This window comes from Armigeres subalbatus, chromosome 3 (genome assembly GCF_024139115.2).
Source record: "Armigeres subalbatus isolate Guangzhou_Male chromosome 3, GZ_Asu_2, whole genome shotgun sequence".
In the NCBI taxonomy this organism is placed as follows: domain Eukaryota; kingdom Metazoa; phylum Arthropoda; class Insecta; order Diptera; family Culicidae; genus Armigeres; species Armigeres subalbatus.
Window position 1 is genome coordinate 335841442 of NC_085141.1, and position 25853 is coordinate 335867294.

General features: G+C 43.1%; 1 pseudogene; it reads right to left on the reverse strand.

Annotated features, from left to right (window-relative positions):
• Positions 1–14565: 14565 nt before the first annotated feature.
• Positions 14566–25853, reverse strand: part of LOC134222749 (zinc finger protein 23-like) — a 102355-nt pseudogene continuing 91067 nt past the window's right edge.

The following is a 25853-nucleotide window of genomic DNA, read 5'->3' on the forward strand; positions in this document are numbered from 1 at the left end:
GTTCGAAAAAGTAAGATGTTAAATGCGAAAAGTTCATTGTTGCTTTTTTATTTGGATCGCAATTGGCGTTGTAGAACCTGACAAGTTCTATTCGATGATTGCATGACCGAAATCATTTATTTTGGGTTTGGAGTTTGGTTTTGGAGTTAGTAAGATTTGATATGAGAAAAGATCATTGACTTTTTTCTGATTAGGGAATCGAATCGGCGTTGTAGAGCCATAAAGTTCTATTCATGATTGCAAGACCGAAATCATTTCTTTGGGTTTGGAGTTTGGTTTTGGAGTTCGGAAAAGGGTGATATGCAGAAGAAGATGATTGATGCTTTTCTTCTTTTCGGATGCAAGATTGACGTTGTACCGCAAGTTCTATTCATGATTGCATGATCGAAATTATTTGTTTTGTTTTGAATTCGAAAAGTTAGATTTGATATGCGAAAAAGATGATTGACGCAATTTTTTTCCTATGCAAGATTGACGTTGTAGAGGCCTGACAAGTTTTCATGATTGCATGACCAAAATCATTTATTTTGGATTTTAGAGTTTGTTTTGGAGTTCGAAAAAGTAAAATTTGATATACGAAGATGATGATCGACGCTTGTTTTTCAGACTCGGATGCAAGATTGACGATGTAGAACCTGACAAGTTCTATTCATGATTGCATGACCGAAATCATTTTTGTTTTTGAATTCGAAAAGAGTTATGATATGCGAAAATATGATTGACGCTTGTTTTTTATTCGGATGCAAGATTGACGTTATAGAGCCTGACAAGTTCTATTCAAGATTATAAACAAAACCAATTGTAGTTTGGTTTTGGAGTTCGAAAAAGTAAGATTTGATATGCGAAGAAGATGATTGATGCTTTTTCTTATTCGGATACAAGATTGACGTTTGATAGGCCTGACAAGTTCTATTCATGATTGCATGATCAATTATTTTTTGGATTTTGGAGTTTGGTTTTGGGTTCGAAAAAGTAAGATTTGTATGCGAAGAAGATGATTGATGCTTTTTCTTCTTATTCGGATCAAGATTGACGTTATGAGCCTGACAATTCTTTCATGATTGCATGACGAAATCAATTCTTTGGTTTTTGGAGTTTGAAAAAATTAGATTTGATATGCGAAAAGAACATTTGTGCCTTTTTTCGATTAGGATGCAAGATTGGCGTTGTAGAGGCCTGACAAGTTCTATTCATGATTGCATGACCGAAATCATTTGTTTGGTTTTGGGTTTGGAGCTCGAAAAGTAAGATTTGATATGCAAGGAGGAGAAGATCATTTATGCTTTTCCGATTCGTGTGCAAGTTTTAAGCCTGACAAGTTCTTTCATGATTACATGACCAAAATATTGTTTTGGTTTTGGGGTTTGAAAAAGTAAGATTTGATATGCGAAGAAGATAATTGTTGCCTTTTCTGATTCGGATAAAGATTTTCGTTGTAGAGCCTGACAAGCTCTATTCATGATTGTGATCAAATCAATTGTAGGCTGGGTTTGAAGATCGAAAATATAAGATTTGATGTGGAGAAGATTATTAATCAATTTCTGATTTGATAGATCAGATATAAGAACTATTGTTATTTAAAATTGCAATGCTCGATTTTTGAGTATCAATGTATAACATAATAACAGATTTTAAACCTTTGGCAAAGTACAGGAGAGAAGTAATGTAGTATATATATGTACCAGCGTGAATAGAAAATTCTGTATGTTTAAAATAATACCAAGAAATAAAAATAAATAAATTAAAAACGAAAAAATGATTATATAAATTATTTACTAAAAACGGACCACCTAATTCAGATCTAAAACATATTTTGCTGAACTGCATACAATGCTCATATTGAAAATAAAATAAACGAAATGACGTACGACTACCGCATCGCTAACAGTACATGTTCTTCGAGTATAAAGCGCATGCATGACAGTGAGCTCGTCACTTTTTCGACGGACGCGGAACAGGCAGCCACAGCTCCGCTCTATTCGGCAAAGCGTGGGAGCCGCCTGGAGGACCAGCTCCGCTCTATTGCTTGAGCGTGGGGCCGCCTGGTAGCTCCGCTTCGATCCGGGCAAGCAGGTGGCACCGCACCGCCAGTCGAAGCGTGGGAGCCGACGTGTTGACCAGCTCCGCTCTGTGCAGGCGTGGGAGCCCTTCGGAGGACCGGCTCCCTTCGACCGGGTAAGCGGGTGGCACGCGCCCCATCAGTCGAAGCGTGAGAATCGTTTCAGTGGCCGGTGACGGTCTAACGCCGGAGGGTAGCTAGGCGAAACGTCAGATTACGACACATAGGAGATATGAAGGCTTTGGTTGGGTCTTGTTATTGGTTTTTTCAAAAATATTTGCCAAAAGTTTGTTGTACATGTTGTAACCGAGTTTGATCGTTCCAACCATGGCAAATCCATAATTTCATTCAAAAGATATTGTGATAGAGAGAAAATTACCTGTATGAGTCATTTCATGTCTCCTGAAGTTGGGATGGTTGGCAAGGCGTGGCTGCAAAATCTACATTTTGGTGCGCTCTCAGTGTGAGTTCGCATGTGATAGCGTATGTAGTTTCCTTTGAACATTTTCAAGCAAACCTGCAAAAAACAAGAAAAATTGATACTTGGATATTTTCTTTTCAATTGGAGCTTAACAGAAAAGGTCATTCGATTTGCCTTCCATTGGGCAGAAAAATCTAGTTTTATATAATTTTTCAACTTCGAACTTTATCACTGATAAATAGAATCTACGAAACATCATATAACTTCATTACCAGTGAAAATTAGATCTATAAGCTACCTGTATAATAATTCTAATATAAAATGCACGTTTAAGTTTGAAAAATTTCCATATTATCTAACATCACGTAGAATCAATGTTTTAAAATAAGTGGTGTAGAGGCTGATGATTCCTGAATTATCATTAAATGACGTTAAAATTTCGACAGAACATTGAATTATCAAGCAAATTGAATAAGTCAACAGTATTTAACATTTATGATGTATTTAATTATTTTTTATATATCATGTTAAACCAAATGATAGTTTAAGTGTGTATTAATATTCGAATGACATTTGTTACCGAAAGAAATTCAACAAATCAATCTAATGACTACAGATAGTAATAGAATTTTTATATAAATATTTGCCACAATCTTACCTCACACTTGTACGGATTGTCTATATGATTGGACATGTGAGTTTTTAATCCATACTTCAGTCGAAATCTCATCCGCAAACGCACCTGTAAAAATGCAAATTTGGGTAAAACTTTTTGAAATTTGCTGTACCAAATACCTGATAGGGCTTCTCATCGTGTGAATTGTTTTGACATGCTGCTCAAAGTTAACTTCGAGATGTATTTCTTATCGCATATGTCACATTTGTATTCCCTCCTCCATGTTCGTTGCTTCGTGCGCGTAGATCGAAGGCACCGAAAATTATCCACCAGCGCATTGCTGATTTCTGTGCTTGTTTTCCGTTTCTGATGGGCAATCAATCCTCTACTGTCCGCAAATCTTCGGTAGCACACTTGGCACTGTTCCGGCTTATCAGTAGACTCAGGTCCGCTTCCTCTTTTCAGTCAATGAGCTGCTTTCTATGCAGCCATTAGATCCTGCTCGTTGTGAACGTCTTTTTGCTTTGTACAGCAGAAACCGAGTTCTTGTTGGTTGTTTCTTTGACCGGGCTATCAAAGCCACCGGCTCGTCATCCCGATGTCCTCTGAGATGCTTTCGCGGGTACCAACGTTTGAACTGAAGTTTGCATTTTGCATTCCCAAATAACTTTCAAAAGTCGCTTACGATTAATGTGGTAGTTCAAACTATCGTTGATTTGAACCTGAGGAGGCAACCGTTGCAGAGCGGTTTGAATTTAGTTTTGCATTTTTCATTTTTCCAAACATGGGATGTGCTACGATGAGTGTCAACTCCTCGCTGTCTTGAATATCTGTAAGCAACCAGGCAAATATGATTACCAGGATCAATTGTAATAACCGTGAACCATTCTTGCTCTTTTCGTTAAGTTTCAAATCGTCTTCACTTTGCACCGTTGACGTTCAACTCTTTTCCGACGTTTGCCTTGGATTTCGATTCAAGCTTAGTACGCTTTACCGATCGTAACAACTCTTCATCGCTTGCTTTCCAATCGCTATCGCTATCATTGCCAGGTACACCATTATCACTCTCGAGCAGCATCTTCACCAGTTCCATCTGCAAGGACTCAGGGTTCATTTTATGTTATGGAAGTGATGATTTCCTCGATATTTCTGCCTTTATTTGACTGCATACTGCGGCTTGTTCTTGCTCGAAATCTTACGTAGCTCGCGATCGCAAATACGTGCGGTTTTATAAAGGCGATCACCGATTTCAATGTTGAAAGCATTCGGTACAAATTACCGCAGGTAGGGCATCATTCTTCAATCTGTTCATAAAATTGAAATTGCGATTACATACAAATACTTGAGTATTGAAGAAAATATTCTTTGGATGCATATCAAAGATGACCACCATAATATTGGTGTCATCAGACCGTCATTTGAAAACTGTATCTAAATTGTATCTCTAAAATAACTCCTTGACCTGATCAAAGTCTTGTACTAACAGCTATCGTTTTAATAGAGCACCAATTACCATGACCAAAAACATGCATTCGTTTGGAAGATGTTATTTCCAGTACCTATATTTGAAAATTACAACGATTAACAGCATTACCATTGCATTAGCATTGAGCAATTCGCACTAAATTCGTAGGTGGTACAAGCCAAGACTATTAGTATGAGTAGCATATAACTTTTATCCGATACCAGATATTGATTTGGGACTAATCACTATCTCTTAGATAGAATCAATGCACCCTCAATAGTCGAGATCTGTCTGTACGTCCTTGCGATATGCTGAGGAAGGAAGGATGTTAGATGGACACCTACTTAAGAAAATGCAGAAGAACTCTACGACCTCATAGGTGCCACGGGAGGTTTTGGGATTTTGGAAGGTTATAACAGTAGGAATCGTTTGGTAGAACGTGAAACACAGAAAGAACAAAGATAGAAATACAAAGTAGGAAAGGACGAGCCTGGAATTGAACACGACCTCCTGCTTATAAGGCAGAAGCGGTAGCCACTGGACCAAAGCTCGTTTATATTTTAAAATAACAACGATAGTCCTATATTACATATTACGTTTTGAACCACTCCATCAACACAATGTAGCCAATGGGTCTAGGGTCATATAATAAAACATGTATTGTTGCTCAGACCTTATTGGTGACCGTTAAAATGATACCAACAGCAAGAATGGTTTCCATCATTGAGTGGTTCGTCAATAACATTTCAGAGCATTAATTTCAAAATATGTTTTTGTTAAATTTTGTGTTTCTATAACTCTGCCTAACGGTTCGTTGTAATTTCCACTAGTTACGAGTTAAAGCGCTAATTGCATTAGCTATACATACTTATAACTAAATGATTGAAATTTTGTGATCTTTGCACTTACACGTAACTAATAGAATTTCATGTGGCATACCCGTGGAAAGGTAGTTAACAGTTACAGCTAAAAGGTGAATGAGTCGCCTATTTAATACATGGCCGGGAATCTGCTAAAACGCACCAAGCGCTAACAAAATTACAATTTTCACAAGCTTTCAGTAGCAAATTTAATTGAATAAAAATCTATTGATTTCCTTCTACCCCATAACTAGGGATATCTCACAATAAATTGTGTGGATGAATTGATTTAAAATGATTCCGTTTACTTTTACGATCAAATTATCACAAGTCAGTCAATAAGCCGCTTGGTGCGTTTGGCAGAACCCGACCACATGGATATTACAAAAAAAATTCTACTCACCTGAACGGCGGTGCGTTCCGTAATTATTTTCGCTATGACTGCACCATCCAGCATGGAAAAATCGAATCTGCTTACGTTGGCGCTTGTTCTGATTTGCTGCCATACAGGTTCGGCATCTTCCATCACATCTTTCTTGAAGGCATTCGTTTTAATCATAGCACTAACAAATTACCCAAAATCAAATCGCGTAAATTCCAACTCATAAAAAACACTTATTTCGATTTGGAAATTTTGTTTGTAAACAAGCATCAATTTGCGTGTGAGTACGCGGTGTACTTTAATCCGAGTTAGTCACGAGAAAGAACGATCTTGAATCTCTTGAATACTTGTATCAACTCATCACGCTAATAATTGTCTTAAGATTTCGGTAACATGTCATACGGCTATCTTGATGACATTAAACATTCGATAATTTGAATAACATTTTAATTAATCAGTTTGCACAGTGGTTTTATAATATTCTATTCGTCTAAATATATCTGACTGGATACAGGGATGGTATCGCATTCACTACATAGCACATATACCGTTGCCATCTGCTTCGCTTTTGGAGATTTTCCAGACATGGAAACCAAATTTTATGAGCAGCTGATTTGTTTTCTGCAATGCTAAACTGTAAATTATTTTATTTTCAATTGTACAATAATAGGTGTTCAATTTACTCACAAATAAACTGGTTTCCTCTCCTGTACTACCTTTTCTTCGTATGTTGAAGTAAGGTCCTAATACCTATTTTTGGTAAGCGGATTTTTAGTTTGTAGTTCAAAGTCACTCCTAATAGGATTTTATTTTTACCGTATCTGCATTTAAGTATTATGAAATTGTTCACATTTATTTTTGACTAACTTTTGTGTTTTGGAGCTGGAATATTAATGCACCTGAGTGGGCCTCTTCCTCATTAATAATAAAGTGAGATCTCCCCTTATTTCTTGCAATACTTTTCTGATGTGTTTTGATGATGATGAGTCGTTTTTGATGATGATGAGCTACGCTTGAATCTGGCTAGATAGGTATTGACATTAATAAGTTCACTGAGTAGAAGTTTTTTTTCAAAACTAGGTGCGTGGCGTCTTATGTACCTTCATATTTTCATGATTTAACATTTTCATAGTACACTACAAAACATCCCAGGAAGAAAGCTTCACAACCTGTCATGTAATCTTTATGCAGACGACGTCCTGGCACATGACCTGCTATCTGATACTCATAACAAATAATTTGCTGATTTTCTCAAAATTGCACGCGCGAACCCTTCATGAAAAGTACCGCGCGTTTCTCACCGTTTACTTGATTCTTATGGGTGAATAGCATTGCGGTGTATCGTTTGCCCGGCCGTACCTTTCGACAGTCATTCGCCGCGTGAAGTTTTGTAAATATACCCATTTGGGAACACTACAAACGCCGCGCATGTATCATATCAGAAAATCTGACAATAATTAAATTCTTTACAATTTCCAGCTTCTTTTATAAGAGATGTACATCCAGGTTAACTTTGACTCTAGTTGATGTTATATTCTACAAATATTAAAATTTGATATAATTCCTTATTATAATGTTATCCATTTCACTACATATTTATATACAACCGAAATAAGAACTTGAAAAAACGCGGTGCGTGGTACGATATGTTCACTCCTTCAACCCTGTAGATTCGTGATATGCATCATGTTGGTGACTACTTAGACACGTACATCTCGAAGAATCATCTCTGCAGAAACACAACGCAGTGGGCCTGGCCGTTTGAAGTTTATGTCATACCACTGGTATGCGTGAGCCTCAATATTGACAAGACAAATTATTGGACGTCATCTATGTATCTCAATGATTTTCTTGGATGCTTTTTGTACTGGCTGCGTTTGTGTTCGATTAGATTAGACATTTATTTTGACTAACTTTTCTTTCTTTTCACCTTTCTTTCAACTTTTCTTCGCTATTCACCACCGCCATCGCATCTTTCCTTTTTGCATCTCTTAGACGATCCCCACCGATGTGTATCAAATGAGCGTCTAGTATAGGAACAAAATGCGTTCATATTTTTTATGCACTTGTTCTTGCACCGTTGTTTCTATCAAGGTTGTTGAAATGCAATCGCTTCTTTCACGGTGGTGAATATCCGGTGCTATTGAGGCAAACACGAAATAAATAAAATCAGGAAAAAATATTATTTATTTTCAAATCTTTCAGAACCGCTCCAACTTTTGTAATATAAATATTGCGTAATGCATTTGTGATTATCAGATTAGCAAGACACACATCTGCTAGGTGGCGCTACTTATATGCAATAATTTAGTGAGGTGGATACAAAGTTGTTCGGGTAGCCATAACATTTATGATGAAGACTAGTTTAGTTTGGAATTCATACGCATGGCGAGCGCTAGTGTATGAGAAATAACCTGTTAGGTTAAATATTTCTAAATCCGTTAGAGTTAGAAAATGGCCATCTTCTACAAAGTTATCGAATTATCTCAGCAAAATTTCAAACTTATCTGCTTTTGTAAACAAGATTCAAACGACAATTTGAATCGATTAGCTCTCCGCGACCACACCATCAACAGGTAGCGAAACCTTCATCTACCTATTGGTGGTGCTGGTTACGAGCTCGTCAAATCATCTTGAATCTTGTTTACAACTAAATTTAATTTATCTGTAATGGAATTAGTTATGTAAGATTTAAAGGGTAGTCAAAACCAGAAGTTTGGTTTGAAACCGCAATACTCGTTCCAGTTGAGTCGAATCAGGTCAAGTACGAGACACTGAAGATGGCTTTACTGAGAAGTCGAAATAAGTATCTGTCAAGGTACAACCAAGTGGTGGAATTAAATGGATTATGAACTCGTCTTATGGCAAGTAACTTTAGAGAATACGAGTATACTGAAAATTTCAGATTTTGAGATATTTAACCTATCAATTTATTTCTTATACACTAGCGCCGCTAAGCGGTGTTTTAAAACTAAACTTGCATGCATCATACGGTTTTCACCCGAACAACTTTGTGGAATAAGCAATATTCTAAAAATTTCAGTTTTCGATATATCTAACCTAGCAGGTTATTTCTTATACACTAGCGCCAGCGGTTAAATCTTAATCTAAAGCTGCGTTGGTCATAATGGTTTTGCACCACGGACAACTTTGTAGAAGGCGGCAATATTCTAAAATTCATATTTTGAGAATCCTGACCTATCAGGTTATTCCTAATACGCGCCGCCAAGCAGTTGTATTATTAAATAAACTTGCTTTCATCATGATGGTTTATAATCGAACAACTTTGTAAAACATCAATATTCTTAAGATTTCAACCACAGACAAACAGACAAACACTCATCAAATTTCCATCTTTCAATGATTTACTGGTCGATTCAAATAATCATTAGTTGGCCAATCGATCACTCGTGGCGCGCGCATCGGATTTGCTTGGTTTGACGTTTACTCACTACCGCCATCTGGTTCGTGATTTGCAACTAACTGAAATCAACAGATGTCGTTAGTGTTTGAATGACGATGAATTTGATGAGGATTGTTCAATGTGTTATGTCTGTTTGTCTGTGTTCAACTATCGAAATATCTAACCTTGTAGGTTATTTCCAATTCACTAGCGCCAAGCGGTTTGTATTTCAAATTGTTTTCGTCATGATGGTTTTGACCTCCCGAACAACTTTGTAGAAGACGCCAATATTCTAAAATTCCAGATTTCGAGATATCTAACCTATCAGGTTATTTCATATCTAAGCGCCGCCAATCAGTTGAAATCCAAATAACTGACCTCCATCACAATGGTTTTGATGATGAATAACCGAACAATTTTTCAGAATGGCACATTTTTTATTTATGCGTTACTCTTTATTTCCGTGTGATGGTTTGCAGCAGTTGGAGCCGTCCATAATTTGCCAACTCTTTATTCACCGAAGGTTGCGTTTACATTTCCCAAACCCGTTTAACAACGACCGGTGCGAGTTCGCGTCATATGATAGAGGTTGCTATTTTGCTTTATTTACGCACTGGTGGGGATCGTCTTACACTTCTACTAGGTGCGAGCTAACATGTTGCCTTTATGCTGCAACTAGGACTGTCAATGCGACGTCGTAAATGAGCTGCAGTAAGGCTGTGCAACAAAATACATCCACGCCACGGTACATCGCGACAATTGGAACTGCAGAGGTTGCGATCGGACACCACGCATGGCGTTGAAACGACGCAAAAACCACCATGGGATCAACGTCTAACGGCCCGTTTACAGGCTAGTTCTAGCGGACAATGCACTATCCGACAATACTAGCACGAAATTAGCATAATGTAACAGCATGGCGAGACAATTCCTGTTTACATGATGCTAATATCGTACTAGTGTTGTCGGACGGTGCATTGTCCGCTAGAACTACTCATATGTAAACGGGCCATAATGCCCGTTTACATAGAGCTAGTTCTAGCGGACAATATGCTATCCGACTAACCTGACGCAATGGCGTAATGTAAACAGGAATTGTCTCGCTAATAAGCGTTTACATTGTGCTAATATCGCTATGTTGTCAGAATTGATATCCGCTAGAACACTCATATGTAAACGAGCCATAAGCGAAAGAAGAAAGAACTCGCAATTCTCACTTGGCAATCGCGCTACCAATCACTGATCTCTCATCCACACACACATATGCGCGACAGAGAAGCGGCGACATCACCCCACGCTCAGTGCCAGCCAGCCACAGAGCGGACTGCACAAACCCAGTGCGACAAAACTAAGTCCGCATTAAAGTGCACAGTTTGGTGAAATTTGAGGCAACGGATTTAGCCTGATTTCAATAAAGACATTCAGTGAACCTCGTCGTGCGCAGCACCAGCGTACTTTGCACGGTTGCTCTGGCGGCCATAATTGAATCTGGAGAAGGAAGAACCCAGCACGTAAAACGCTCGCCCGAGACCGTCGTACAGGAAACGTCGTGGAAGCGAAACACCCTCGAAGCAGGCTATCGCAGCAAATTAGCGACCATATCTGCTTTTCGGTAACGGAGGAAGTAGATCGCCAGAAAATCGTCCAACCGGACAACAGCCCCGCTAAGGGTGGTGAAATACGAACTCAGTTAACATCTCCGACTAAAGGGCACATGTACTTGCAGCACACGCATCTCGCCGATGTGCTCAGGACCGTGGATTCGGCATCATGTGCGCTGGGAGGTTTGTTGGAAGGATCAATGGTGCGAACGTTTAGAGGTAATCCTCATCTACCAGGCTGCGGCAACACACACGAGCTGGAACGAGCTTTCATAGTGATGGGCGATATGCAAGGCGCGTGATCGGGTGGTGGCCGATCAATGAAAGAATGTGCAGGTTGAGGATCAAAGGCCGGTTCTTCAACCAGCATAATCAACGTCCATAGCCCACACTCCGGAAGCACTGATGATGATAAGGACGCATTCTACGCGCAGCTGGAACGTGAGTACGACAGCTGCCCAAATCATCATAGGAGATTTGAACGCTCAGGTTGGCCAAGAGGAGGAGTTTAGACCGACTATTGGAAAGTTCAGCGCTCACCGGCTGACGAACGAAAACGGCCTACGACTAATTGTTTCGCCGCCTCAAGAATATGGCCATTCGAGCACCTACTTCCAACACAGCCTCCTATCGGTACACCTGGAATCACCACTGCAGACAGAATCACAAATCGACCACGTTCTGATTGATGGACGGCACTTCTCCGACATTATCGACGTCAGGACATATCGTGGCGCTAACTTGACTCTGACCACTATCTGGTGATGGTTAAACTGCAAAACTATCCGTCATCAACAATGTTCGGTACCGACGACCGCCGCGGTACGACCTAGAGCGACTAAAGCAACCGATGTCGCCACTGCATACGCGCAGCATCTCAGGCAGCGTTGCCGAAGAGGTGAGCTCGATGGGGCCCTCTTGAGGACTGCTGGAATACGATCATTAACGCCATTAACGACGCGGCGAGAGCAACGTCGGATATATGGGTCGAAGTCGACGAACTTGGTTCGACGAAGAGTGCAGACAGATTCGGAAAGAAGGACGCAGCGCGGGCGTGCGCTGCAGCAAAACCCGGCAGAACGTGGAACGTTATAGACGGAAGCGGAGACAACAGACCCGCCTTTTCGGAGAAAAACGCCGCCTGGAAGAAGCGGAGTGCGAGGAGATGGAACAGCTGTGCCGTTCTCAAGAAACACGCAAGTTCTACCAGAAGCTCAACGCATCCCGCAAAGGCTTCGTGCCGCGAGCCGAAATGTGCCGGGATAAGGATGGGAGCATCTTGACGGACGAACGTGTGGTGATCGAAAGGTGGAAGCAGCACTACGAGGAACATCTGAATGGCGCTGAGATACAAGCAGTGAAAGTCAAGGCAGCAGAGAGATGACTACGTCAGTTCAGCGGACGATGAGAACCAGCCCCACCTTGAGGAAGTTAAGGATGCCATTCAACAGCTAAAGACCAACAAAGCCGCTGGTAAGGATGGTATCGGAGCTCATCAAGATGGGCCCGGAAAAGCTGCCCTTGCCTGCACAAACTGATAGTCAGAATCTGGAAACCGAACAGCTACCGGAGGATGGAAGGAAGGGTTATATGCCCATCTACAAGAAAGGCGACAAGCTGGAGTGTGAGAACTTTCGAGCGATCACCATCCTTAATACCGCCTACAAAGTGATATCCAAGATCATCTTCCGTCGTCTGTCACCATTAGTGAACGAGTTTGTAGGAAGTTATCAAGCCGGCTTCGTTGACGGCCGCTCGACAACGGACCAGATCTTTACTGTACGGCAAATCCTTCAAAAATGCCGTGAATACCAGGTCCCAACGCACCATCTGTTCGTTGATTTCAAGGCGGCATACGACAATATAGACCGCGTGAGCTATGGAAAATTATGGACGAGAACAGCTTCCCTGGGAAGCTTACCGACTGATCAAAGCAACGGTGGATGGTGTGCAAAACTGTGGAAGATTTCAGGCGAACACTCCGGTTCGTTCGAATCGCGAGGACTAAGACAAGGTGATGGACTTTCTGCCTGTTGTTCAACATTGCGCTAGAAGGTGTCATGCGGAGAGCCGGGTGTAACAGCCGGGGTACGATTTCAACAGATCCAGTCAATTTATTTGCTTCGCGGATGACATGGACATTGTCGGCCGAACATTTGCAAGGTGGCAGAACTGTACACCTGACAGAGCAACAAAGTTGGACTGGTGGTGAATGCGTCAAAGACAAAGTACAGCTTGTGGGCGGAACCGAGCGCGACAGGGCCCGCCTGGGAAGCAGTGTTACGATAGACAGGGGATACCTTCGGGTGGTCGAGAGAATTCGTCTACCTCGGATCCCATAACAGCTCACAACAACGTTAGTCGTGAAATACGAGAGCGCATCATCTGTGGAGTCGGCCTACTACGGGCTCCAGCAGAAACTGCGGTCGAAAAGATTCGCCACCGCACCAAATGTTCAGTACAAGACGTTAATAAGACCGGTAGTCCTCTACGGACATGAAACATGGACAATGCTCGAGGAGGACTTGCAAGCACTCAGGTATTCGAGACGGGTGCTAGGACCATCTTTGGCGGTGCAAGAAGACGGTGTGTGGCGGCGAAGAATGAACCATGAGCTCGCCCAACTCTACGGCGAACCCAGTATCCAGAAGGTAGCTAAAGCCGGAAGGTACGATGGGCAGACACTGTTGCAAGAATGCCGGACAGCAACCCTGCAAAGATGGTGTTCGCTTCCGATCCGGCAGGTACGAGACGGCGTGGGCGCAGCGAGCGAGATGGGCAGACCAGGTGCAGAACGACTTGGCGAGCGTGGGGCGTATCCGAGGATGGAGAGATGCGGCCTCGAACCGTGCATTGTGGCGTCAAATTATTGATTCAGTGTTATCTGTTTAGATGTTAACTAAATAAATGAATGAACATTGCAGGGTCTTTTGTTTTATACATTCTCGCTTCTTGTTACCGTACCGTGACGTGTGTTGCTATGGGCGCAAGCCTGCCGCGGTGCGTGGATTGGACAAGCCAAAGTAACCAACCGACTATCAGCGTTGTTCGTGGTGTTAAGAACGATTGTGAGCGGTGGTCCGGGTTGGGACGGACGGACAGCATAGCATCGCAGTGAAAGCCGACGGATACCAGAAGTGAGACATCGGAAGTGTGGTGTTTGCCTCGATGCGGCTATCGAGTGATCGTCGGTGGGTGGTCGCTGCGTCCAGAGTCTGCCTGGTGGCGGAACCAAACAACGAGAACGGCACAGTGGCAAGCGGTGTGTCGTTGGCTCCGGCAGGCGTGATACCTTCCATTGTTTAAGAAAACGTTTATGGGCATCGAGCCAGCATAGAGTGAGGATAGGTCTTGAGGTCAGGTGTGAGAATAGGCCACGATAAAAATTAATATAAGCTACGTTTACTGAAATATTCGCTTTGTGTTTTGTTGGTGCTCTGCCCACGGTGTTTGTGATCGTTCCATCTTGGTAGTTTCCACCTTGCTCTACCTAGTCGGAAATCTACAACAGCTCTTCCCGCCGAAGAGCGCTTAAGCTTCGTAAATCGCTGCCGTCGACTTCTTCACCGACAGTTGGCGATGGAACGTACCTCGGTTGCTGTCACTCGCAAAAGTTATGTCCAGCTTGATATCGGTTCGACGTTGATCGCCCAGTGGCACAGAACCACCTCAGATTTCTTCGTTGATTTCTTCAAACCCTACTTCTCGCGTTGGCCACTTCTTGTAATATAGGAACAGGTACACAAAACCATTCTCTCTTACTTTGAACGGCGGACCTTGCCCCACTTCATCAGCACGTCTGCGATGTTGATTGGTCGGAACACATCGCCAGTCGCTACCTTCGTCAGCTCCTGAAACTCGCCGACTTGAAACAACGATTGGTTGTAGCAATGTTGATCCAGTTGAGCCCTACACACAGTGCGGAATCCTGAAGCGTTTAGCGTCCCAAACGAGACAATTTTTCAGGCTTCTTCGGATTATGGACGATGTTGAGAGGTGCTACAAGGCCTGATCGGAGGGGTACCTGAAAGTTCTTCGGCAGTACGACATGTAGCCTTTCAAGCAGAGCCTTCTTTCAAGAGGCCTGAAGCCTCCTTTCAAAAGGCCCGCAAGCCTTCTTCAAAGGCGGAAACCTTCTTTCACAAAGCCAAAACTTCTTTCAAACCAAGAGGCCGGAGCGTCCTTTCAAGAGGACCGAGAGCCTTCTTCGAGAGGCCTGAAGTTTTCTTTCAAGAGACCCGAAACTCCTTTCAAGAGGCCAAGCATCGTTACAAGAGGCCAGAAGCCTTTTTCAAGAGGCCCAGGCCTCCTTTCAAGAGCCGGCAAGCCTCCTTTCAAGAGGCCAGAAGCCTCCTTTCAAGAGGCCAGAAGCCTCCTTTCAAAGAGCAGGCCTCCTTCTTTCAAGAGGCTCAGTAGTATCCTTTCTAGAGGTTCAAGCCTTCTTTAAGAGGTTCGGAAGCCTTCTTCAAGAGGCCAGAGCCTTTTTCAAGAGGTCCAAGCCTCCTTTCAAAGGCCCAAGCCTCTTTCTAGAGGCCCAGAGCCTCCTTTCAAAAGGCCAGAAGCCTCCTCCTTCCGGAGCCTCCTTTAAAGAGGCAGGCCTCCTTTCTGAGGGTTTGGAAGCCTTCTTTCAAGGGCCAGGCCTCCTTTCAAGGGCCCAGAGCCTCCTTCAGAGGCCCGGCCTTCTTTCAAGAGATACAGGCTGTCCTTTCCGCCAGAGCCTCCTTTCAGAGGCCCGGAAGTCTCCTTTCAGAGGGCCAAGCTTCCTTTCAAGGGCCAGGCCTCCTTTCAAGAGGCCAGGCCTCCTTTCAAGAGGCCGAAACCTCCTTTCAAGAGGCCCGGAAGCCTCTTTCAGAGGCCCAGGCCTCCTTTCAAGGCCAGGCCTCCTTTCAGAGGCCCGGAAGCCTCTGTTCAAGAGGCCGAGCCTCGTTTCAAGAGGCCCACAAGCCTCGTTTCAAGAGGCCCTGAAGCCTCCATTCAAGAGGCCAGGAAGTTTTCTTTCAGAGGCCGGAATCCTCCTTGCAGAGGCCAGGCTCTTTGACCCGGAAGCCTCCTTTCAAGAGCCCCAGGCCTCCTTTCAAGAGGCCTGGAAGTTTTTCTTTCAAGAGGCTTGCCTCCTGTCAAGAGGCAGAAGCCTCCTTTCAAAAGGCCAGAAGTCTCCTTTCAAGAGGGCAGGCTTCCTTCAAGGGCCAGGACTCCTTTCAAGAGGCCGAAGCCTCCTTTCAAGAGGCCCAAGCCTCCTTTCAAGAGGCCGAAGCCTCCTTTCAGAGGCCAGAGCCTCCTTTCAAGAGGCCAGGCCTCCTTTCAAGAGGCCAGAGCCTCGTTTCAAGAGGCCGGAAGCCTCTTTCAAGAGGCCAAGCCTCCTTTCAAGAGGCCAGGAAGCCTCCTTTCAAGAGTCTCAGGCCTCCTTTCAAGGGCCAGGCCTCCTTTCAAGATGCCCGAAGCCTTCTTTCAAGAGGCCGAGCCTCCTTTCAAGGCCAGGCCTCCTTCAAGAGGCCCAGAGCCTCCTTTCAAGAGGCCCGGAAGCCTCCTTTCAAAGAGGCCCAGAAGCCTCCTTTCAAGAGGCCCAGGAAGCCTCCTTTCAAGAGGCCGAAGCCTCCTTTCAAGAGGTCCGGAAGCCTTCTTTCAAGAGGTCAACAAGCCTCCTTTCAAGAGGCCCGGAAGCCTCCTTTCAAGGGCCCAGAAGCCTCCTTTCAAAGGGCTGGAAGCCTCCTTTCAAAAGCCTCAGAGCCTCCTTTCAAGAGGCCCAGGCCTTCTTTCAAGAGGTCAACAAGCCTCCTTTAAAGGGCCGGAAGCCTCCTTTCAGAGGCCGAAGCCTCCTTTCAAAGGGCCAGGCCTCCCTTTCAAGATGCGAAGCCTCCTTTCAAGAGGCCCAGGCCTCCTTTCAAGAGGCCAGGCCTCCTTCAAGGGCCAGGAGCCTCCTTTCAAGAGGCGCCTCAGAGCCTCCTTCAGAGGCCCAGGCCTCCTTTCAAGAGGCCAGGAAGCCTGCTTCAGAGGCCAAGCCTCCTTTCAAGATGCCGGACCTCCTTTCAGGGCCAGGAAGCCTCCTTTCACAAGGCCCAGAAGCCTCCTTTCCGAGCTCAGGAAGCCTCCTTTCAAGAGGCCAGAGCCTTCTTTCAAGAGGCACAGAGCTCCTTTCTGGGGGTTTGAGTCTTCTTTCAAGAGGTTTGGAAGTCTTCTTTCAGAGGCCCAGAAACTTCCTTTCAAACCTTCTTTTAAGAGTCCAGGAGCGGCCGAAATCCGTTTTAAGAGGCCGAAAGATTCCTAAGCATCCTTTCAAGACGCCTGAAACCTCCTTCCTAGAGCCTCAGAAGCCTCCTTTCAGAAGCTCAGAGCCTCCTTTGAAGAGGCGCGGAACCTCCTTTGAAGAGGCCTGGAAACCTTCTTTCTAGAGGCTCAGGAAGCCATCTTCAAGAGGTCCGAAAGCCTCCTTTCAAGAAGCCGGAAGCCTTCTTTCAAGAGCAGGAAGCCTCCTTTCGAAGTTCCGAGGCCTTCTTGAAGGCCAGGCCTTCTTTCAAGGGGCGGATACCACCTTTCAAAGCCGAGAATAAGTTAGGCCTTCAAAAGATAGTCCAAATAAATTTTGAGCTAAAAACTATGTATGCAAAGTGGTTTTTGTGACAAAGTCTACATGTCAAAAGTTTATTGAAATCTGAGAGGGTGCTGCAGCTCGAATACGATTTGGCGAAATGCGACGATTGGCACGCAAATGGTTGATTTTTTTATTTGGGTCTTTTAATTCTAGATTAACAGACCAATATAATGATATAAGATGATAAGGTCGTGGAAAGATTTTTATATTTCTTTTTAGTTCTATGATTTGAAACAAATAATCAGGAAAGTTTATTATTCCAGAAACCTATATATAATGTATGCGCTCATAAAATTTCACTTCGGGTTACACATAGCTTCTACACTATTTATATTTTTTCTTAGGGTTATGCGTACTTTTACTCTCAACTTCGACGTTTATTATTCGCGCACTATCGAATTACTCGGTTATTAATACATTATTATTACCTCAAGTTTTAATTCGAGCCATTTGGTTGAAATGCGACTGGTTAATAATGAATGGGAGGTCCTAAAGTAAATCATCTTTCAATCTTAGAGGTGAGCCAGCCATAGCTGAAACCTCTTTAATAAAGACGATAATAATAATCTTTCTATCTGTATGTGCATTGGTATTCGCCTTCTTCCGAAACGATATTTCACTGAATACGCTAACGATTATTAACAACATGAGTAGAACGAAGATATTTTTACTTAAGATAAGTTCTTTCCAAATAAGCCATACTTGATCGAATCAAATCAGAACTTCAATATGTACGTACCATACGGGCCGTGCAGACGATGGAACGACATTATAAACAGCGACCGTCGCTGGTGAGGATCAACAGCAGCTGTATTGATGATGGTGGGCATTTGCTGTTGGACTGCAGAACAGCAGTGACTGGCGGTGGCGCAGCTGGACGCTACGCGAATCGTTACCGGAACGTTTGGAATTGTAATCGGTTTTGATTACTATCTTCGTCACTGCTTTGCACATCAATCATATCGGGATGGGCGCTTGCCATGTGGAGCACGGCAGGCTGCTCTTCCCAAAACGTTGTTCGCATTATTTCGCATTTGATCCTTTCATCCCGTGTGAATGGTTTACCGGTATGTGTGGTTTCGTGTTCCAACATCGTTCGTTCAAGATGAACGATTTTTCACAGTAGAGACACTTATGGTTTTTTTCACCTGAGGACAAGGTCCAGATTTAATTAAGTAAGCATGGACTTTCTTGAATAAAATACAAATAACTGCTCACCAGTATGAGTCATTTCATGTCTCCTGAAGTTTGTATGATTAAAAGCGTGATCACAAAGCGACATTTGTATGGTCGCTCTCGGGTAATATACGCATGTGATAGCGCAGGTGCAGTTTAGCCTTGAACATCTTCAAGCAAACCTACAGGATAGGAATAAGTCAGGATCTTCTATAAGTTAAATAGGTTACGCGAAATGTTCAACTCCACCTCACACTTGTACTTGGAACCTCTACATGATTGGACATATGAATCTTTAATCCTGACTTCTGGCGGAATGTCATTCCGCAGACGGTACACTATGGGGAATATGTTATTAATTAGTTATATTGTCCTAAATATATATGATATGAACAATGCAATAGGCAATTTAGAATATAATATTAAAATATTAGATAGACAAATCCAGTTTCATCTACTCACCTGATGGGGTTTCTCATCCGTGTAATTGTGTTCACATGTTTAATCAGTACTCTCCTGGTGAATGTTTTGTCCAAATTTTACATGAACACGCTACCACCGCCGTGCTCTTTTGCGTCATGCATATTCAGACCGTCCGGGGTGGTGAACTGCCCACACAAAGCGCACTGATAGTTGAGGCGCTTGTATTTACGCCTTTGATGGTTGATAATTTTTCGCTTGTCGGCAAATCGTCGAAGCAGACCTGACACTGTTCCGGTAGGTCGGTTTTCCAGATCTGCCTCCTGCTTGTCAATCCAGTGAGCCCTTTGCAATGCTCAATCAAATCTTGCTCGTTCGTAAACGATTCGCCACGCTTGGCAACATCCAATAATTCTTGTTTCGTCGTTTCCTTAACCGCGCAATCAAGCAACCGGTTCATCTTCCGGGTGGATTCTGAGATGTTCCGCCGTTTACCAGCAACTTTGAAACAGGTTTGCATTTGTTGCATTCCCAAACTGTTTTCAAGAGTTGGACACGGTCCTTATGAGATTAACGCCGTTGGGAGTCGTATTTCCGTTGGCAGCCGTCGCAAACTATTTTTTTCTTGCAGGGTCGCGAAGGTTTCCTTCCCTTTGGCGTGCAACGTTTGACGATGAACATCCAGCTCCTGAAAAGTATTGAAAATGTGTAGACAACCACAGCAGATGTGACTGCCGAAGAAACTTCTATAACCGTGAATAACAACTTTTCTTCCTCGTTAAGTGTCTGACTCTCCTCGTTTTGAATGGGTTGCTTCTTTGGTAATGGTTTTGCAATCCTCTTTCGTGGTTGGCTTTGATTTCAATCAAGTTTCTCCCGTTTCACCGTTCGTTTAGTCTCTTCATCAGTTCCTTTCCAATCACTGTCGAATCATTATCTCAATTTCAATCGATCTCAGGAACGGGATCATTGCCAGTTTCATCGACCAACTGCTCCAGTGGCTCAGATTTTATTTTGGGAGATTTCTCTACAGGTGATTCGTTTCCATGAGGAATCTACTGGGACTATTTCTTCCTTGAAAGCTTCGTAATTTACTGTCGGAATTGCGAGTAGTTTTGATGAAAGCGACAAGCAGTTTTATAGTTTCAAGCACTCTGCGCAAATCACTGTCGTAAAGTGTCGTTTTCATCAATCTGATTAATAGAAGAGAATGAACGGATTTTAAATAGTGTGTGCAAGTGTACCCTAGAAGGGCTCAACCAATACCAAGTGTACCAAGACCGCCTTGGAAAATATTATGCCAGTTGAAAGACTTTCCGGATAAATAATTCATCTAATCGGAAAGAATTCTACAGGAAGTTATTAACATAATAGGAATTGTAATTTTTGGAAACATCCGTAGTTGTGGACTGAGACTCAGATATTACAAATGAAGTGACCAGAAGACGAGCACAATCAAATGATCCAACAAGTTTACGGTCCCTAACAACATGCAATGTAATAGTTTCGTCCATCATAATACGGGATACGGAAATAACATTTGAAAAAATAAAATTAGTGTCACGGAGGATAGTTATCTGTAGCAATCTTAGGGAATGCTAGACTACGGTTCATAATATATTACCTGAACGGAAGCATACTCGGTGATGAGATTCGCTATCGAGTACCATCAAATTTGGAGAATATGGGAATCTGCTTCCGATGGCGTCTGTTCGCTTGCTGGGTTGACCGTCTACGTTCGACACATCCCTCCACGGATTTCTGCTTGTGTTTCTTTCGATTTTCATGGTGCAATATATTTCGTTCAGGCAAGCACTAATTTTATTTGTAAATTTAACTGAAGCTGCAGTACTGTTGACTCCTAATCCAAGCGCGATTGTAAATAAATAATTTTGACACATCGGTGTCCCGTTTCCGTTACATCCGTTACATCGTTGAATCAATCGTGGAAAGATCTCTGCGCGTGAGAGGTAAACAGACCTGAATGCGCTGCACCAAACGAATGAGTGCGTGAGTGCTGGGAGGATAATAATTAGGGTGAAACAAAATATATTTTAGTTACCAGATAAAGATTGTCGCTTCGTTCCCTCCGTTCTGTTGTCCGAAACATGTGTGGTACCTAACTCAAATCGTATGTATTTTTCATTCATTGACATTTAGATCCCCTATCCTGAGCAAAAGATGTTCGAATCCGACAGCGACGACACCGAATAGAAAATACAATAGAATAATATTAAAATATCATAAAATTACAATACATTTTATTTATAGACAATAAGTTCTATTGTACCAATTAATTTTCTTATTGTTGTTCAATAAACGTCAATAAAATGCATTGACGAAAATGTTGACAATAGATTAAATAAATTCTATTGAATTGCAAATTGTTCGAAATAAACGATTTTTTTATTGTTACGTAGCTAACATCCTATTTTCTATTGTAAAACTTCATTTCATTTATGTGAAAACAATATTCCTATCAGTTTTCCGCAGGCGATAATAATATAGCTTGCCTGCGGTTAGTCTCTGATTTGACATTTGGAGTCACCGCTCGAGCATTCGCCAATGTGGAATATAAGAAGGTGCTGATTAAGTGAATTCAAGCCTTCTTATGTACACATTGATCAAAATTTCGAACAGTGGTGCAGTTGACCATCAAGCAATCAAATCGAAGACTAACTTTCTATTGTAAAATAGTTTAATAAATAGGGATTATTGACTGTACAAAATCGTTTATTTTATTAAATTGTTATGACAACAATAGAGTTTATTGTATACAATTAAATTTATCGTATGTAATTCTATTGGACTTTTTATTCGGACAGCGATGATCTTTATCTAGTAACTATAAAATATCTTTTGGTGAAACCAAGGTGAATATTGTCGGCGTAGCACAACTTAGAATTCGAAGTCAGGACTTCGCGAACTTTCTTCGAAGTTTTATCTCAAACTAATTGATGCGTTGTTTAGCGCATCTTTAGGCGAATCCAGCCACTACTTCCGAAGTTTGGAAAGTTGCCTGTATACGGAGAAAATCAACTTCAGTATAAAAAGCGTTCTATCTTTATTCCGGATAGACAATACTGAGTCAACGTTTGGAGTTTAATATTTGGAGATTGACAATAATTCTTTCTCCATCAAACTTTTTCAATATTTTCACTGCATAGCTATAGCTGAAGAAAATTCAAAGTTTTCTTGAAATAGCGTGTATCAGCTTTTCGCGTACAGTAATGGCGGCTTCTGTAGTTCATGTTTCCGTCCTGTACTTCTTTGGCATCTGGCTTGGGTTTGACAGCTTGATGAACATCTCCCTCATCATGCACGGTAAAAATATACACGTCCATGCGTACTGTTCTGCATTTGAATATACTACTTTGGAATCAAATCAATATCAATAGCTGAGCTAGTCGCACTCAAAGACCACCACTTCCATTTGACTTGACAATGTTTTGGATATAAAACAACAAAATAAAAAATAAATTACCTCAGCTCAGATTTGAATAACATACCTAAAAGTCCTTTGTCTTACCATGACTCATCACACTTCGAAATACCTCTTGAAATAAGCAGAACAGATGAAAGAACTGTCATCTATTTTGAACAACCCAATATCGCTCCTCTTAAATCAAAGCATTGAACCTGAATTCAATAGCATATCACTCTCGATTCTAGTGGAGACATTATTGGTGCTGATCGAAGTGCTAATCATTTCAACATCCAGTGAGTAGCACTTTGATCAACAGTGTTGATGTTATGGAATTGTCTACATTCAACACACTTGTGAAATGTTGATACCACTTCAAAATCAAGGAATATCATTTTCAATAATAGTGATTTTAAAGTTGATCATTCAATAGATGGAACAGTTAAATTGAGCGTGTTGATTTTTACCGTGATGGAACAGGAGGAAACGAGTTCAAACCAAACCAGCTGTCAAAGTACAGGGAGGATACCTTGAAACCCAAAAGCCGCCATCACCGTACAAGCTGGATAATGGAACTACACACGGTCAAGCAGTTTGACCAACATGGCTCACCACTCGTTCATTCAAACATCCATCAAGTTTTACCAACTCGACCAGTTCTGATTGATGGCGGCACTTCTCCGACATTATCGACGTCAGGACATATCGTGCGCTAACATCGACTCTGACCACTATCTGGTGATGGTTAACTGCGCCTAAAACTATCCGTCATCACAATGTTCGGTACCGACGCGCCGCGGTACGACCTGAGCGACTGAAGCAACCTGATGTCGCCACTGCACGCGCAGTATCTCGAGCAGCAATTGCCGGAAGAGGTGAGCTCGATGGGGCCCCTCTTGAGGACTGCTGGAATACGATCAAAGCAGCCATTAACGACGGCAGAGAACAACGTCAGGTATATGGGTCGAAGTTGACGGAGCAGTTGTTCGACGAAGAGCGGCACATTCTGGAGAGAAGGACGCAGCCAGGCGGTCGCGCTGCAGCAAGATACCCGGCAGAACGTGGAACGTTATAGACGGAAGCGAAGACAGCAGACCCGCCTTTTTCAGGAAGAAACGCCGCCTGGAAGAAGCGGAGTACGAGGAGATGGAACAGCTGTGCCGTTCTCAAGATACAGCAAGTTCTATCAGAAGCTCAACGCATCCCGCAAAGGCTTCGTGCCGCGAGCCGAAATGTGCCGGGATAAGGATGGCATCTTGACGGACGAACGTGTGGTGATCGAAAGGTGGAAGCAGCACTACGAGGAACATCTGAATGGCGCTGAGGTACAGGCAGTAGAAATCAAGGCAGCGGAGGAGATGACTACGTCAGTTCAGCGGACGATGGAACCAACCAGCCCCCACCTTGAGGAAGTTAAGGATGCCATTCAACAGCTAAAGACCAATAAAGCGGCTGGTAAGGATGGTATCGGAGCTCATCAAAATGGGCCCGGAAAAGCTGGCCACTTGCCTGCACAAACTGATATCAGAATCTGGGAAACCGAACAGCTACCGGAGGTGGAAGGAGGGTTATATCCCCATCTACAAGAAAGGCGACAAACTGGAGTGAGGAACTTTCGAGCGATCACATCCTTAATGCCGCCTCAAAGTGATTTCCCAGATCATCTTCCATCTCTGTCACCATTGAGTGAGTTCGTGGGAAGTTATCAAGCCGGCTTCGTTGACGGCCGCTCGACAACGGACCAGATCTTTACTGTACGGCAAATCCTTCAAAATGCCGTGAATACCAGGTCCCAACGCACCATCTTTCGTTGATTTCAAGGCGGCATACGACGAGTATAGACCGCGTAGAGCTATGAAATTATGGACGAGAACAGCTTCCTGGGAAGCTTACCAGACTGATTAAAGCAACGGTGGATGGTGTCAAAACTGTGTGAAGATTTTGGGCGACACTCCAGTTCGTTCGAATCGCGCCGGGGACTAAGACAAGGTGATGGACTTTCGTGCCTGTTGTTCAACATTGCGCTAGAAGGTGTCATGCGGAGAGCCGGGTGTAACAGCGATTTTCAACAGATCCAGTCAATTTATTTGCTTCGCGGATGACATGGACTTGTCGGCCGAACATTTGCAGGTGGAGAACTGTGCACCCGCTGAAACGTGAAGCAACAAAAGTTGGACTGGTGGTGATAGTCAAAGACAAAGTACGGCTTGTGGGCGGAACCGAGCGCGACAGGGCCCGCCTGGGAAGCAGTGTTACGATAGACAGGGATACCTCCGAGGTGGTCGAAGATTCGTCTACCTCGGATCCTTAACGGCTGACACAACGTTAGTCGTGAAATCGAAGGCGCATCATCTGTGAAGTCGGGCCTACTACGCTCCAGAAGAAACTGCGGTCGAAAAATTCGCCACCGCACCAAATGTGTCATTACAAGACGCTTATAAGACCGGTTGTCCTCTACGGACATGAAACATGGACAATGCTCGAGGAGGACTTGCAAGCACTCGGAGTATTCGAGACGGGTGCTAGGACCATCTTTGGCGGTGTGCAAGGAGACGGTGTGTGGCGGCGAAGAATGAACCATGAGCTCGCCTCTACGGCAGGACCAGTATCCGAAGGTAGCTAAAGCCGGAAGGGTACGATGGGCAGGACATGTTGCAGAATGCCGGACAGCAACCCTGCAAAGATGGTGTTCGCTTCCGATGCGGCAGGTACGAGACGGCGTGGAGCGGAGCGAGATGGGCAGACCAGGTGCAAAACGACTTGAGCGCTGGGGCGTATCCGAGGATGGAGAGATGCGGCCTCGAACCGTGCATTTGGCGTCAAATTGTTGATTCGGTGTTATCTGTTTAGATGTTAACTAAATAAATGAAAATGAAGTTGAACAGCGCGAACAATCAATTTATTCGACCAACAATATCACACACGAAGGAGAAGCGCCAACTTGAGCACCAACGATCAAAAAATGTATGGGTTTTGCAACTAACTATAAATGCTCAAACATTTTCGCGAACCAGCTCCGCCCCAGCTCAAACCAAAATCAAACCGTTTTCATTTTTTCAATCAGGCCGCCAACTGTCAAATGGTTGATCAGACAACACACAGTGGTCCACACAGTGTGGTCGTCTTCAGAGTCTCGTACTTGACTCGACTTAGTACGGACTGAAGACGATCACACAGTTATGGTTAAAATACGTATCTGCAAGGATATCGAATAATTGGTGGAATTAAATGGAGTTACTTAACTCGTCTTGACGTTTAAATACATTCCACTAAAAGAGCTTTGAATATTTTTCTGTTCCAAACTTTAATTAACGCTGGTCAATTAAGGTGATTATACAATAAAGCCAGAAATCGCTATTTGTAAACCGTCTTTTCAATATTTTTTAAGAGCACGAGATGAAAGAACCATAACGAGTAGGGGCTGAAATAATGAGTAG